This window comes from Tursiops truncatus, chromosome 10, assembly GCF_011762595.2.
Source record: "Tursiops truncatus isolate mTurTru1 chromosome 10, mTurTru1.mat.Y, whole genome shotgun sequence".
Taxonomy (NCBI): Eukaryota; Metazoa; Chordata; class Mammalia; order Artiodactyla; family Delphinidae; genus Tursiops; species Tursiops truncatus.
Genome location: NC_047043.1, coordinates 33,755,398 through 33,772,321, shown reverse-complemented (window position 1 = coordinate 33,772,321; position 16,924 = coordinate 33,755,398). Strand labels below are relative to the sequence as shown.

Sequence of the window (16,924 nt, the reverse complement as noted above, 5' to 3'; positions counted from 1 at the left end):
ATACTCAAGGACTCCAGGCACAATACTCGTAATACCTACAAGAGTATGAAAATTATATTGGCATCAGGATGTTTAAGAGCAACCTGCAAAGCAAGGCAAGAATGGAACGTTATTTTCAGGTAACCAAAAGAAAGGAAACAAATTGTGAGCCAAGGACTTTATATGCAACAAAGCCATCATCTAATTACCAAGACTATAGAAAAATAAATTATATACATAACGAGTAGGGCTTCCCTGGTGGCGCAGTGGTTGAGAGTCCGCCTGCCGATTCAGGGGACATGGGTTTGTGCCCCGGTCCGGGAAGATCCCACATGCCGTGGAGCGGCTGGGCCCGTGAGCCATGGCCACTGAGCCTGCACATCTGGAGCCTGTGCTCCGCAACGGGAGAGGCCACAACAGTGAGAGGCCCGTGTACCACAAAAAAAAAAAAAAAAGAGTAAAAGAATCTGTGCAAATGAGCCCTTCATGGATAACCTGCTAGAGGATGAATTCTATCCAATCAAGAGATGATGGGGGAAACTTTGGCAAAAGAATGATGGAGGATGTAATGTATTTAAAGTGTATTTATTTATTATTATTATTTTATTTTGCGGAGGTTCCTTAAAAAACTACAAATAGAACTACCATACGACCCAGCCATCCCACTACTGGGCATATACCCTGATTATACATTTTATATGGTTTGAAATTTAGAATCATGGGAATATTTCACATATTCAAAGAATAAAATGGAATCAACATGAGGGAAAAGATACTTACATCATCTCTAAGTATCTGCCAACAAATTACTTACTAATTCCAAAAGAAAAAAGTAATAACTTTACAATGGTGAAATCTGGCTTAAAAACATTTTGATGAAGTGATGAACATTAGCCTAACCAACAATGAGACAAACCAACATCATGGCCCCCTATTATTTCACTGACAAGGACAAGATTCACTTAGAGTTTTTGCCAAGGATGCACTAACTGAATCCAATCTACGTGTAATACAATACAAAAGAAGAGGGAACTGTTCCAGATTAAAGAGACATGACAACTAAATGCAGAATGATGCTGAACTGAATTCCGGGCTGGAAAACATAATTGGTACAAAGGACACTACCTGAATAATAGAAGAAATTAGAATATAAATACAATATAAATTGATTAAATACTAGTATTGTATAGATGTTAACTTTCCTGATTGTTAATGATACCGAGCTCATAGGACAGAATTTCCTTCTACTTAGAAAAAAAATAACTATGGAAGAGTAAACAGGCATGATGAAATGTAAATTACTAGTAAATGAGAGAGAGAGAGAGAGAATGATAAAGCAAATATAGTAAAATGTTAACCATGAATAGATCTAAGTAAGCAAATATAGGAATTCATGTACTATTCTTGGAACTTTTCTATAAATTGGCAACTAAAACAAAATAAATGTTAAAAAATTGTATTCACACCTCTCCTATAGCAGCCCTTATACCCATTAAGTACCCCAATTTCTATATTCCATAACACTTAAGTTCTAATATCAAATATATAGTATGTTTATCATGAATCTCCCTCCATAAAAATACGAGTTCTCAGGGACAGGAACATTTGCAATTTTGTACAACGAGGTAATCCTGTTTCTAGAACTGTACCTAGCATTTTGTAGATGTAACATAGATATTCTTCAGTGAATGAATAAATGTATAATTGGTTAAAATAGGCTCTAGGGTCACATGAGTCAAATCCTTGCTCTTAGTGTTCCTTGATACAACATGGGCAAGTTACTGAACCTCTCAGGAGCTTAGCTCCTAATAAGTATTTACTTCAATACTTATTGAGGAGAGTGACATGAGGATATGAGGAGAGTGACATCCGCAAAAATTGTGCAGTAGGAACAAACTCCAAAAGTTTGTTCTCCACAAAAGCAATAAATATACTGGCAAAAACTGTGAGAATCAACTTTTTTCAGAACTCTGGAATCGAATCAAAATTTACCACAAGCAGAGAAATGATTAATTGATTAAGAAAAAAAAAAACAGATGAGTCTAGATAAGAGAGCTTTGTGACATTTTAACTTACCCTGATACCATCTCCCACTTCCCAGCTTGCAGTGGCATGAAGACAACAGCTGGCATTCCTAGTATGTACCTGGAACCAGAGGGAGCAGAACAGACTTTATTCTCAAACAAATGTAGTTTTTTTCTGACCTGTCTGGTGCCTCCTTGAAGAACTCTGTCAAATGGCTTGCTTTACTTCACCTCACTCAGAACATTCCCAGGGTGGAAGCAGCTACCCAGGGAAAATTTGTTCAAAACATTTAAAGGCAAATGTATTAGCTTTTGCTTCCTGAGACTGGGAATAACGGTTGGGGAAAACAATAGACTAACCTAAAAGTTTGGGAGGAAAGGCTGGGAAATGAGATGATTTGGAGAATAAGGATTTTGAAACGCAGTCACATATTTCTGGGAATCTAGGAGGCCATGCACCTATTCAGGGCTGGGCATATGCTAAGAAAAGACCTGAGAAGGCCCTAGGTTCTTACCTCTGGCTGAATCCAGGCTCTGTAGGAGCAGGGAGTGAAGGCTTACGGGGAGTTGTAGTCTGCCTGGCTGAGTGTTGGAATGCATGTCCCAACACACACACACATACACACGCACATGCACACGCAGAGTCCATCTGCAAAGACTTGAGGAATTTTTTCTTTTAGTTCTAAGAGCATAAGGAAATTTCTCTTGAACCACTAACTGAGCTAACAGAACAGACTTTAATGACCACACATAACAAAGGATACAAACTTTCCAAAACTAGTTCAGAAAAGTCAAAGAACAAGGGACACGCAAATCAAAACCACAGTGAGATGCCATTCACACCTACTAAGATGGCTATAATTTTTTTTTAATAAAAGTAAAAAGCGTTGATGAAGGTGTAGAGAAACTGGAACTCTCATATATTGCTGGTAAGAATGCAAAATGGTACATCAATTCCATGTTGGCAGTTCCTCAAAAAGTTAACTATAGACTTATCATATGACCCAGCAGTTCCACTCCTAGATATATATCCGAGAGAGAACTGAAAACAGATACTCAAACAAAAAAACACGTGTACACAAATGTTTATAGCAGAATTATTCATAACCGAAAGGTGGAAACAATCCAAATGTCCACCAACATGAATGGATAAAGAAAATATGGTATATATGTGCAGCGGAATATTATTTAGCCTTAAAAAGAATGAAGTACTGATACGTGCTACAACATCGATAAACCTTGAAAACATTAGGCTAAAAGAAGTCAGACACAAAAGGTTATACACTGTGTGATTCCACTTACATAGAACGTCTAGAATAGGCAAGTCATCAAAGCAGAAACCTGATTAGTGGTTGCCAGAGGCAAAGGGGAGGGGAGAATGGGGATTAACTGCTTAATGTGTATGGGACTCCCCGGGTTGTAGGAATGGTGTGTGACAAAATGTTCTGGAATACTGGTAATGGTTGCACAACGTTGTGAAGCCACTGAATCGTACTTTTAAAAATGGTTAAAGTGATAAACTTTATGTTATGTGAATTCTATTTCAATTTTTTTTTTTTAATGGGATCTCAGTTCCCCCACCACGGATTGAACTCCGGCCTCTGCAGTGAAAGCTGCAAATCCTAACCACTAGACCACCAGGGAACTCCCTATTTCCATATTTAAAGAAGTAACATGGGATGCTCAAATACAATGATGGATTTTGAACTTTTCAGGACTGACTCTTTCAAAATAAGTGCCCAGTGAATATTCACACATGGGCCTCCTCCAACTGGCCTCTAAGACATTTTCTTATTCTCATTGGTCAGGGGCATCCTCATCTGCTCAGCAACCCTCTCCCATTGGCTGGATCCTTCAACCCTCTCCCATTGGCTGGATCCTCGATGCCAAGGCTCTGAGTGAGAACCCGGGTCCCCCACGTTCTGTGGCAGGGACACAAGGAAGCATGGGATAATGGCAAACCGTCCTAGAAGGGTCTGGGTCCCCAGGGGCTGGCTGAGACTGGGTAAAGCTTCCTCTATAGTGAGAGGCCTTTGGTTGGTGGGAAAAGGTCGGAAGTTGTCATTAGGGGGCTCTGAATTGCAGCTCAGCCCCTAACTCCTATGAGGCCTCAAGCTATTCACACCTCTCCTGTAGCTCCTATAGCTGGACGGTGCTTTTCTCTGAGGTTAAATGGAAGTGAGGACTCTGGGATCACAGGCATCACATTATCAATGTGGTTTGATGTTCTGCTAAATATAAAGTGAGGACCACAGCCCTCAGAGGCCAGACTGCAGCCTATCTACATTCTGGACGGTCTACGGGCTCCCATCCCCTCCCACACCCCCAACTCCTACTCACAGTGCTTGGCCCATCCAAGACTCAGAGGTTCCCTAGAAGCCCCCAAACTCCACGGAGTCCAGGCGGCCTCTCCCCCTACTCCTGCCTTGGGACTGCTGGTGTAGGACCAGTCGAAGGCTCTGAAACGTTCTAGAAGGCGCGAGGCCATCCTCCGCTTCCCTCTTACACACCGCAGGGGTGGGCAGAGGGAGGAGGGCCTCTGATTGGAGGAGGCTTGGTGGGAGGGTGGCTTGATGGGTGTGGCCAACGGCTGGAGGAGAAGCAGTTGAGAGCAGTTAATTTCGGGAAGCGTCCTGCGCTTTTTTCCTGAGGTGGCGCTGACTTAGTTGAGGAACAGGCTTTTGGGGATTCCCCCCTCCAGGAAGATCAGAACTGCTATAAGGACGCAGGAAAACCCTTGAGGCCCAGGACGTGGAGAACGGGGCACACTCTCCCTCAACCCAGGTTGGTCGCAGAAGTTGCGGCCGGAGGGTCCCCTGGGGCCACAGCCCTGCCGTCCTTGGGGCCTGGTGCTCCTGTCCCGCCAGGAGATGGGCGGTGGTTGGCAGGGCCCCGAAGCCCCTCCCAAGCCCCCTCCCCCTGGCCTCTGGCCTCACCAGAACGTTTCTCTGCTCTTTTCTCCCTTTACCTGTTATTGCCTCTCTCATGGAGGAAGGATTCCAGTCTCCCATCCCAAGGAGGAGAGCCACCTGAATGCCATGAAAGACACTGGGACTCCGGGGACAAGTACGTGCCTGGCAGAGTGACCTCCCAGCCCATTCCTGTGTGCCCTGCTCTGCGCTCTGCCGGCTTCTACCAGGCCTCTCTTTCCGGGTCTGAGGGTATTTTTCCTGGCTTCTTAGTCTCATTTCTCAACTCCCTTTCTGCTGTGACTTGTGAAGGGTTGGGGTGGACAAACTGGAGACCTGCGGGGTCAGGGATCTCAGTTTCGAGTCCAAAGACGTCCCTCTAAGCTCTGGGTGATCATGGGAAATACGCTAACCCCTTCATGGGTGTGTGCTCTCACGTGGAAAGTGACAAAATCATAATGCTAATTCCGAGTCTTGGTGAGAATGGGAGTGATTTATGTGAATGTCTTTTGAAAACGGATGTGCTACAAATTACTTATTGTGATTTTAACTCTGTTCTTCCCACTCCCCGCCACCCAGCTGCTGCCTTTCTAGGTACCGAGTTTCTTCTGATTGCCTTTTTACTTCCACAGGATGGGTCAATCAAGCCATAACAAAGAGCATGGAGGCAGCCCTTTTGTCCACCCCGCCATCTTCTAGGAACTGGGAAGCACCCTTCAGGAGTCTCCGCTCCAGTGGACCTTCCCAGGCTCCTTCCTTCCCAGCCTTTGCTGTGGCATTAGCCATCTGGAAAAGGAGCTGCTAGTAGGACCCTGACTTTTGTTCCCGGCGCCACTCCCACCCCTTCCCCTCCTGATATCCAGTACTCTACCTTCAGGGAGGAGACGTGAATTTCAGGCAGCAGGAAAAAAAACCGAGCCTTCAGGGTTATGGTTCCCTCCGAGGCCAAGGTTCCCATGACCGTCAGTAGAGAGGGCTGGGCTGGGCCCCTTCCCTTCCTCACTCTTCTTTTCCCTTTTTGTCCAAGAGCTCCGCTCTGACCCCAAGGCTTTTCCATTTACCATCAACATGGAAACTTGACTCTTCACACAAGTATATTCTTCCTCGTTTGTGCATTACGTTGTTCCTCAAAACTGCCCTTCCATGCAGGAGGCCTGTAGGGCTCAAGGGGCCTGGTCAGTCAGCTAGGCCCCCCTTTAGGGCCTCTCAAACCACAGGTCGAGTGGAAAAGTTTAATAAAGGCTGCATGTCCTTCTTGACCACTGGCTTGTGGTCAGTGTGCTGATTTGGAAGTGAAGACTCAGCGATCCTTTCTATCCTTCCCACCCAAACCAGGTGGATGGTGTTTGTGCCGCTGGGAAATGCAAAGAGGGGCAGGTGGGAGGGCTGTTCAAGTGGGCACCCCTGGCCCTCCCACCTCCCTTTTGAATAAAGCTCGTCACTGTCTCATCTCGGGACCTGGCCCCAGCTGGTTTACAGACACCTGGCAGAGTGCGCCGAGCATTTGCGTTGTAATAGGGCAGGAGCTAAAGGAACAAATTTATCCACCAGAATGTCAGGTCACGGGGAAGGTTGTAGGAGCAGGTAAACAGTGATTCACACTGAGGTCCTGGAATTTGATTAGTTACTATTTTTATAACTTTGCTCTTTTAGTCCTTGATTGAGGATAAAGGGGGAATTGGAACAAATCACAGGTGGGAGGGCATGGAGGGGGTTGTCGTCCTCATTAGAGTGGGAACGGAGGAGTGCAGGTATGCGTCATCGGCCTGTGCTGTGTACCTGAGAGGTGTGGGCAACTTTCCTGGATCCCACAGTGGGGAGTGCAAGTCCCAGAACACAAAACATCGGCTTATTGGGGCCTCAGAGGTTGCCCGGTGCCCCTGCCCCTCTCCCCCACCTGTTTTCCCTGTGTGCCATGGAGACCAGAGCTGATTTGGCAAGAGCACAGACATCCCTCAGACTCCCCATCTGGGGCCCTGGTTCTGTTCTCTTCTACCCCAGTGGTGACCACAGAATATTCTGGGAGTTGTCTTCTGTTGTGACTCTGGGGGCCTTCTAAGGAGCAGTAATGGTGGAGTCTGTACAAACCTGGAGCTCACTGACACACAGGGCACGTGTTCTTCATCTATTCTCTTCCTTGGTGGACTTCGGAATTAAAGGTATAGACCCATTTATAATCATGATACCACCTGGCAGGGATATTGGTGCATGGAGGAGGGCTTATTTGGAGACCTCTGATCTCTCCAGCCCTCAGACTCTGGGCCTGATACGCGTATAATAATCACTAATGTCCTGGAATTTATGACAGTGTTATCATTGATCCGTGTCATTACTCATCATGAATTGGTGACTTCTCGAACCCTATGGGTTATTTGTACTGCGTAGAGCTCTGTGATTAACAAACACAAAAATCGTTGGAGGTAGAGAGGTACTATGCTATTTTACAGATGAGGATACTGAAACGGGAAAAAGACCCAACAACCCAAGCGAGGGGTTATGCAGTGCACTTGCCTTGCTGTTGCTATATTACTCCTCCCCTGCCTCCAACCCTCACACTTTGGAAAGCGAAAACAAAAAAGAACAGGCATCTGGGGATTATTTAACGCTCAGTTTGTCAGGACAAAGTTTAAGGACTCTTAGGAGGCACTGGGACAGGCACAGAGAAGTCACTAGATATTTGCTCAGTCCATTTCTCCATGTCTTCTGCTTTTCAATGTTACATTTGTTCTTAACTCTCATGGCTCACCTTCCAGAGAATCTGCTGAAATTCTAATGTCCTTTGCTGTTCCATAGGTTACTTTGGGGCAACTCCAGTTTTCGAGTGACTACCTAGCCCTCCCCCTAACTAGTTGTATGACCCGGCAGCAAGTCATTAACACCTGTCTGCGTGCCTGTTTTCTCGGTGAGAAAATGGGTGATCTAACCCATTTATGAGGTGCTTACTACACTGTTTGCTAAATAAGACTAGTTCCCCCTCTCCTGCTTGGACAGTCCTTTGTATTCTGTCAAGAGCTTGCCTGTTTATGGTGTATCACAACCAAAAGGAAAGAGTCCCAAGTCCTCCCTCCCGTAGCTGGTTCAAGACCAACCCAGATACCATAAAACTTTCTGAAAGACTTCCATCCTTCTGTGCAACAGCCCCCCTGCCCAACCCAGAGACTGGGTGTGACAGGTCAGTGCACCTGGAACAATCTGAAAGGCCTGGGGCTCACTGCCTTCCATCATTCTCCACTCATTTAGTCTCCAGCCATCCCCTCGTGGAGACCTGGAAGGGACAAGCGGACTTGATGGTGGGGCCGTGCCCCGAAGCCTACAGTATTCATGGAGAAGCCAGCCCTTCCTTCCTTCACTAGGCCTCGAAATGCAGGTGTAGACATAGCCACGATTTTCCAATGTGCTTCTCTCTTCCTACACGGGGTCAAGAGTCTTTGCCGGACTAGTTCCTTTGAGGAATTAGAGCCTCAGAGCATACAGCACAGTCACTCGAATCCTGAAAACGACCTCAACTCCCGGATAGCCTTCTGGCTTCACTAGGTAGAGGGCCCTCCAGGACACTCCATGTGGAGCCCGAGCCCTGTCCTGTGCTCCTTCCCCCTTTTCTAGATGTGGACGTCACATGGGCTGGATCCACACCTCGGACCTGCACAGCTGTGTCCTCCCAACAGCTCTTCTGGTCCTGCCCCTCATCCCTGCCCTACTCGACCCTGCCTGGACCCGTCTCACGCCCCTTCTTTTTTGCTTAGCCCCAAGTGGACGATGGTGTCTAACCCCTGTCCCAGCTGGACTGGCCCTGGAGGGCTGAGAGAGCCTCATGTCCACAGAGGATCCCTGGCAGAGCTGCCCTTCTCAGCCCTATCTCTCAACTTTCCAGGGTCCTATAGCCTCTGTCTGCCTCTCCAAGACCTGCTTGTGGGGCTTCTGTCTTTCCTACCTCTGGCTGCCTTCCTATCTATCGTGGCAGCCAGCACTGTAACGGCTGAGTGTCAGTGGTGTGGCATGAAGAGAACTCCAGTTGTGGGGTCAGAAGATACAAAGTTTGAGACCCACTTCTGCTTTATAAGCTCTATAAGAAGTTGGGGGAAAATGAACAACTTTCATCCTCAATTTGGAAAATCTATAAAGTGGGGAAAGCAGTAATGTGTAAATTGGAGTTTTTAGGTAAGGAATGGAAGGAATGATAATCCGTGTGAAGGAATTTATTTGTAATAGTGAGATGCCGTACAGTCTAACTCTGCTGCTGACCGTGTATCTTAAATGTCTCCAGTTATGTTTCATCCCTCACGATTCTGCAGACACGTTGCGGGTAGGGAAGGAAACTTGGTTGACCACCCCTGGAATTGGATACTCTTGCCTGGGCCCACTCCATCTTGTTCTTTACTCCAAACCGAAGATGGAGGGGTTCAGGCAAGAGGATCTTGCTTTTTCACGCCTGGCGCAAAGCCGCACTTTCCAGAAATCTTAGGGAGGTGGAAGGCCCTAGAGCTCAAGAGAAAAGTCCCAGCCTCTGCTTCCCTAACAAGTCAGGGCTGAACTAAGCTACAGCTGTTTGCAGGATTCCTCAGAAGGTAGAATCTCATCAGAACGCTTAAAAGTGTGAAGATCAAGAATTTGGTCCCTTGAGTGCTGTTAAGGCCCTCCCCACCTCCTCCCAGACCTCTGGGGTGATCCACAGTTGTCTCCATTTACTCTCGACATGGAAGCCAAGCTCTTGGTGTGTGGGGGTCACCTAATCCCCGGCATCGTGTCCTGCTGCCCTTCCTGAAGCACCTGTGCACCATCAGCTCTCCCAAGGGGCCTGTCCAGCTATGCACACTCTAGCCAGCCCCCTCTGACCTCCAGAGGGAGTGAAATATTTCTCTAACGTTCCTTCTTCATTCAAGCTGGGACTAATGTGCTGCTTCAGAAGTAAAATCCCAACTGGGAGCCAATCTTAATCTTCCCTCCTCAGGCAGGTGGATGTCGTTTGTGCTACAGGAGACCTGGATGTTAAGGAGAGGCTGCCTGGGGTCATCCCATCACCCCTCGGAAAGTGCTCACCGCCTGACTCAGGTGGGGACCCTCTGGCCCACTCTACGTCCTTGAACAGAGCCGGCCTCTCCCTGGATGGCTTACCTGGCACCTGGCAGAGTCTTCCCATGGGTATTTACATTGTAGAAGGGAAAAAGTCTTTTAACCCAAAGGAATAAAGAAAAGCCAATGGGAGATTTTTAGTGGCAGCATTTGTGTCATTCCAGAGCCCTGGCTGTTAGATTTTCGTCACTATGCCAGATGTGAGACAAGGGTGAAGTGTGAGCAGGGATAAGGGAACCGATGAGTGAGGGAACCCAGGGGAGAGGTCTGGAATCTTCCAGGTCCTTCTAGCTGCTGGGACAGTGGATCTCAGAACACAAAGGAGTATCGGGCTGCAGAGGCTACCATGTGCTTTCTGCCCCTTTCCTCCCTCCCTCCTTTTCTCAATGTCATGACCAGCGTTGACTCAACAGGGGAACAGCCCCTCCACAGATGTTCCCAGGCAGGGCCCTGGCTCTGTACCTGGTTTCCTACCTACCTGTGGTTTGGCCACAGCAGTCTCTGAAAGCTGCTTTCTCTCTGGGCTCTGGATTTCACGTGAAGGCAGGAATAATGGTTCTGCAAGGGCCCACCAGGAATACGGAAACATAACCATCCGGCACTGATCTGATTGGAGTACAGGGAGCCACAGCCTGCCTGGGTAAATTCTGAAATTCCTCCTGCACGATCTTGCCTGTAGTGAGATTAATAACAGTTTTCATGGATATTGAACAGGGGATTCTAATACCCGCTGAGGGAGGCTAGAGCGGATGACCTCTAATAGCTCTGTGACTCCTGGGATTCGGTGAACTTGAGATACCTATTATCACTAATATGCTGTAATTTATAATAATGTTTTCAATGATGCATACCATTAATAATAATGACTTTTATCACTCTGCCTTTTCCAACCTGATGTGTGATCTATATAACTAAATGGTAACTCCTCAGGCGTACTTACTGAAGTTGACGCTTACCATCGATACTTTACAGGAAAGGAAACTCAGGCCAAGAAATAGGCTCTGAACCCAGCTCCTCCCACTGGATGGCCCCTCCCCGCCAGGAGCAACTGCACCTGCCTTGGGCTACTCAGGACCCTCCAGTTCTTTGCAACTTCCCCTCCTGCCCTCCTCCAGGCCTGCTTTGTTGTCTCATCCCCCCTCCCACCCACCTCAGAAGCTCCTGGGCAGCTAGAATTGTCTCCTTCTGTCCCTGCTTGTCCACTACAGGATTCCAGTCCTGGCTGGGCCCGTCTGACCCAAAGCCAGCCACTTCGCCATGCTGGTCCCTTTGGAGATTAAAATCTAGTGAATTCTTCCAGCCAGAGGCGCCACATGGGCTTCTGGCCAATCCATCCACCCATCTGTCTCCTCCCGGATAGTGGGTTCTTCAGAGCTATAGGTTATCTTAAAACGAGTGAAAACAGGCCATCTTTGTAAAACCAGAGATCTAGAAACCAGCTAATGTCCCTGCCCCTCGGAAGTGTGTGAGGCCCTCCAGTGCATGCCCAGTGTCCTTCACTTTTATTTTGATTTCTCTCGATACCGGGCACAGTGCAGGGCACACAGTAGGTCAGCAAATGCATGCTGAAAACATACAGCAATGATTTCTCCACTCTCTCACTTTCTCTGCTGGACTGTTTTCTCAAATTCAAGGTTTATATACCAGGACTCAGGCCTTTGACCTGAAACCCAGCAAGCTCTGCATTTCTAATGGTCTGTGCAGTTCTGTTAGTAACTTCAGTGTAAATCAATTTATTGAGTGTTTACCCAGCTCTGCCACTCACTAGCTGTGTGACCTTGGGCAAGTTATTTAACCCCTCTCTACCTTAGCTTCCCCAGTGGGGATGATAATGATACCCACTTGATTGAATTGTTTTGATGATAAAGTGAAATGATCTATAGCAAGCTCTTAGAATAGTGCATGGCACATAGGAAACTCAATGAACAGCTGTTATCAATTAAATTTTGCAGTTCAACATCCACTCGGAAAATGCCAACCTTGTGTCAACCTAATGAAGGGATAAGAACTTTCTCATAATTAGTCAGGGTAGGTAAGGCAACGAGGCCATCCTTGGTAGACAGGCAGAATCATATCCTTGAGAGATTCCCCAAAAGAATGTGTGGGGAAAAGTATGACAGAGAACCCAGGAGGGGAACCTTCAAGATCACTGGATGTAAATGAGGGCTTAATTCTCTTCTTCTCGGTAATATTCCTTCTCAAATGGTGAGCAAGATACTTGCTTGTTACCAGGACATGCCAAGTCAGTGACTGAGGGGACAGGTGTGGGGCTCTGAGGTTTTGTCTCATGAGAAAGTGGGAATGGTCTCAGGAAGGTCAGCTGACAGAGGTAACCACGGTTTGGGGAACAGGGGACATCTGGAGATAGCACTGGCCGTTCAAAGGAAAGAAAACTCACCCTTGCAAAACATATAAATGCTGGAGTCCTTGCTGGGTGTGCCAGGGAGCACCAATGAACACATGTTACAGAGGAGGTGGCAGAAGAAGAGGGGGTATGACAATCATCACCTAAGCAGATGGGCAGCCCGGACGGAGGGGCCCAGGGCTGTGGGAGGCTGGTCAGTAGGCTGACTGGCTGTGGACCAGATGGGCTTGGGGATCCCATGGAGATGGGTGTAATGCCAGATTCACCCCCTCATCAGTAGGGAACCAAGTGGGTAACTGTGGGAGACACTGACATCTCCGAAAGGGGCTGGATAGTGAGATCTTCCTTGCTGCAGCCCCAGAGAGACTCCAGCACAAAATGGTGGAGAGAATGCTGGCTCTGAGTCACTTGGGCTACATTTGACTGTTGGCTAAAGGGATCAGATCAGTTATCCCAACAAAAACAAGAAAATAACCAGACAAGAGCCTGCAATCTGGGCCCATTTCCCCGGAGTTGGCGAGCAGAAGAAAGATGCCAAACGTCCCAAATGCGGACATGGCTGTTGCACCTGTGGGAAGATGCTAAATGGCCAGGATGGGGACCACAGGATAGCTGCAGAGGTAAAGCTCAGCTCCCCTCCTTGGTCTGTTGGGAAGCATATCAATTTCCCCCTGCCAGAGGCTGCAGGGAAGGGAAGCCTGCGAGCCTGTAAACATTCACTGGCTGTGAGTTGGGGGACCTGGAATAAGATAATGCAATAAGCTGAGAAAATAAGATCTTTGGCTTAAAGGCTGAAAGCACAAGTAGATATTTTTAAACGGAGAAGGGGGCAGCGTTCCTCTGAGATGTTTGCAGAGCAACCTGGATGGGTCTGATTCTATTACGCAAAAGTAGAAGCCTCAGGTGTTTACCTGTGAGAAGCCTTCTTGTCACAACGAACTTTTCCTGCTGCCAACTGCATCACACAGAACGTTGCTGGGTTTGGGATCTGGGTGTGCTGTATAAAATTGTGTGTTCAGGTTTTGACTGCTGCCTGCCAACAGTCTTTTTTTTTGAATAAGTGTGTCTAATTTACCAGCAGCCGTTTGCAAACCCCCATGGCTGCAAGAACAGAGGAAACCCCACCCAGTTTGCTGAAGCCCTGAGACCTTTACTGCAGACACACTGAGAACAGAGAACAGAAGACACGGAAGTACTCAGGCTGTACTTATGAAAAGTCTATACCCACAGACTCTGGGAGAAAAGTTACTACCCATTTGGGAAGGGGGACATCTGAGACAGTGACCTTCCTCTTACCTGGTTAGAAACGATATCCCTTATAAAAAAAAAAAAGCGAGTCTAAGTTATTTTGGAATTTCAATGCTGTAATCATGACAAAATGAAAAAAATCTACTTTGAGGGGAATCTGAGGGATGTGTCATTATAAAGAACTTGGGGAGAGGGGGTCGAACACTTGCCAGAAACTCAGTAATTCAGCCAGGCTCAGAGTGTATCAGCTACCTCTCTTCTGTGAGAGATCAGAGAGCTAAAGGCTTCTCTCTGTCAGGAAAGAGGATCTGGGTAGGCAAGCATCTCTCCTGATAGGGACAAAAGTTTTGAATTAGGAAGAGGCGAGAAGATGGGTTTGGGCATTAGAGTGAGCTGGTGTGAGGTTTTCTGTCTTAAGGGTACAAAGTTATAGGTTTTCAGGGCAGAGGGGGCCAGATGAGGCTGGAGGTTGGAAAGCTATTAAACAAGGGACCTCTAGCGGTCACCAGGCCAGGAGAAGGGATGATCAGGGGAATTTTCCTGGGATGGGAATGTGTTACAAGCCAAAAAAAGGGCCAGAAAGGCTCGTGCAGGGTCAGAAGAAACCACTTAACCAAGGGGCCCTTGCCGGGAGTCAACACTCTGAGAATTTTAGCAGACCTTTGGGCCAAACCCAGGGTTTCCAGATCAGGCTATAAATTTGAGTACTTCACTCACCGTAAAATATAGTCTGTAACGAATGAGTTGAAGAGAGGAAGAAAGGATAGGGGAGGCCGTGTGATGTCACGTGAAGAGCTAAGGCTTGCAGCCATGTGTGACCTTGGGCAAGTCACTTAACCCCTCCGAGCCTCAGCGCCTTCATTTGTAAAACTGGCATAATAATAGTTACCTTGAGAGGCTGCAGTGAGGATTCAGCGAGACATGCGCGTGAAGCAGCAACACAGGACCTGGAACCATTAGCTTCCTTCCCCTTCCAGAAGCTGTGCTTGCAAGTCAGTGGTTGTGTGTGTAGAGCTGCACTGCACCAGCCCCATGCGGCTCTCAAGCACTTTAAAGGCAGCTAGTCTGAACTGAGATATGCCATGTGAAACACACATCAGATTCCCAACACTTTGCACAAAAAAAAGAGTAAAATATCTTATTAATCATTTTATAGTGATTATACATTGAAATGAAAATATTTTTATATATTGGGTTAAATAAACTATATTGTTAAATTAATTTCACCTGTTTCTTTATACTTGATTTAATGGGCTACTAGAAAATTTAAAATTACAGTGAGGTTCACACTTTATTCCTCTTGGACAGTGCTGACCTAGACACTAGAGGAAGATAGGGTCAGGAAGCTGTGTTCCAGAAGCTTTCTCTACCGTGGGTCTCTACCGTGGGTTTGTTTCTCTACCGTGGGTCTGTGCTTTAGTTTGTTGTCCTGGTTCCCCGGTAAAAGAACCTTTTGAAAAAATGCCACCTTGGGCTCAAAGCGGGTAGAAGGTACTCGGGCTCCCCTAGTGGCTACGTGCGGTAGTGGCCATCCAGGGAAAAGGAGGCAGGGCTGGAAGGCGACGGGATGGAGGGATCAGGTTGTAGCCGGGGATGGACTATTCCTTCTCAGCCTGGAGCTTAATTCCAGACCCTCTACTGACCTTTACTCCAGGAGGCCGGCCCCATTCTCTCTTATTTCAGAAGGCTCCCATCTTATACGTGAACTTGGCAGGAAGCAGGCTCTCACTAGGCGGTAGCAAACACAGGTGTAAGGGAAGATGCCACCTCAAAGCCACCTTCAGAAAACCACAGCGTTTCCAGAGAAATAAACAACAGACATTCACAGACACAGGAATGTTCTTTTTTCGCTCTCTCCCAAGAAGTGTGATCCGTTGTTGTTTTTAAAACTGTACATTTTACTGTACATTTTTTTTTAGCAAAAGAGAAGATTGGCATTTGTATTCTGCCCACAGGGATGTCACTTTCCAAAACTCCAAGTCAGAAACCTGACAAACACAAGCGTGAGTACATACCATGTCACGACAGAGCTCGTAGCCACTGATGAGGACAGAGAGTTGATTCCCCCCCTTCCGATGTCCACCACTTTCCCTCTGGGCATCTGAACCCAAAGGCAAAAAGAGAGGTGGTATTTGGGGTCACTTCCTCAATGGCTACATTTAGAAAGGCTTAGTGAGAAAGTGCAGAGGGAAAAAAGAGTGGAGGAAAACGGGTCCGAGAAAGAGGGAGGATGGGAGAAAGCATGTGCTCTGGCACAGGGGCTGAAAGTCAGCTTGTGGTCTCAGGAAGAGACTGGCCTGGCCTGTTAATGGCCTGGTCTGTTTAATGTCCTGGTCAGGACCAGAAAGGGACTGGGGGAGGCAGAGAGGCACCAGAAGAAAAAGAATGAAGACAGGAGAGTAGAGGGAAGATGAGGAGAGAAAGGAGGACAGGGAGGAAGGACGAAGGCATGGGATTTGGAGGCTCCTGGGAGGAGCCAGAAGGCAGTCCTGCATAGACAGCTCCCCGCCCTCTCCCTGTGTGTTCTGGGCGAGGTTGGGGGCCACCAGCTCAGCTCCAGGTCTGAGCCCATTAGAACGTTTCAGCCCCAAATGGACTCACCTGTATGCTTCGTAGGCTGTGTAGTGAGCAAGTGGCAGAAGGAGGGAGAACAAGAGACAGAAGCTAGAGATCTATGGCAGATGCTCGGGAGAGGGAAGAATGAGGTGGAGAGAGGTAGTGCGTTGACAATGAGGAGAGACCTGGAACAGACAGGGACCAGGAGAGACAGAGATGTGGGGAAAGACCTTCAGATGCTTCCAAAGCCTTTTCTCCCCCGCCACGTCTCGTCTGCCCCCTCTGGCCACCATCTGGGAACGTAGGGGTCAATTCCTAGATGGAAAGGAGCCCGTGTGTCCCTCCCATCGCCATCCTGACATTTCCATGACAGACCCTCCTCATGGAAGGCATCCCCCGTGTCCCCATGTCCCACCCTGAGCCACCTTCTTCAGGAACAAACAAGGGACAGACTTTGGACATAGAAACACCCTAGCTACAGTGAAGACAGGGTAATGGATTTCAAGCCCCACCCCAGGAGGTAAGTGGCCTTGGGCCCTGCCCTGGCTTGGTCACTAATGCACTATGTGACCTTGGGCAAGTCCTTTAGACCCTTGGGGGACGGGAAGAGAGGGTTAAGGATGAGATGATCGCAAACACCTCTTCAAGCTTCAGAACCCTACAATTCATTTAGTCATGAAGGTCCTTAGTCCTTCGAGCTGGAAGGGAATTGGAGACTTCGTATGATCGCATTCGTTTACGAATTAGGAGCCCGAGGTCCAAAGAGAGAAAGG

The 16,924-nt window shown here is 47.6% G+C and overlaps 1 long non-coding RNA gene across 1 annotated transcript; it reads left to right on the top strand.

Moving 5' to 3' along the window:
- The first annotated feature begins 4,543 nt into the window (after positions 1-4,543).
- LOC141279642 (uncharacterized) lies at positions 4,544-6,280 on the top strand. The gene is made up of 3 exons (XR_012334225.1): positions 4,544-4,787; positions 4,999-5,069; positions 5,545-6,280. It is a non-coding gene; the product is annotated as an uncharacterized lncRNA (long non-coding RNA).
- The last annotated feature ends 10,644 nt before the right edge of the window (positions 6,281-16,924 follow it).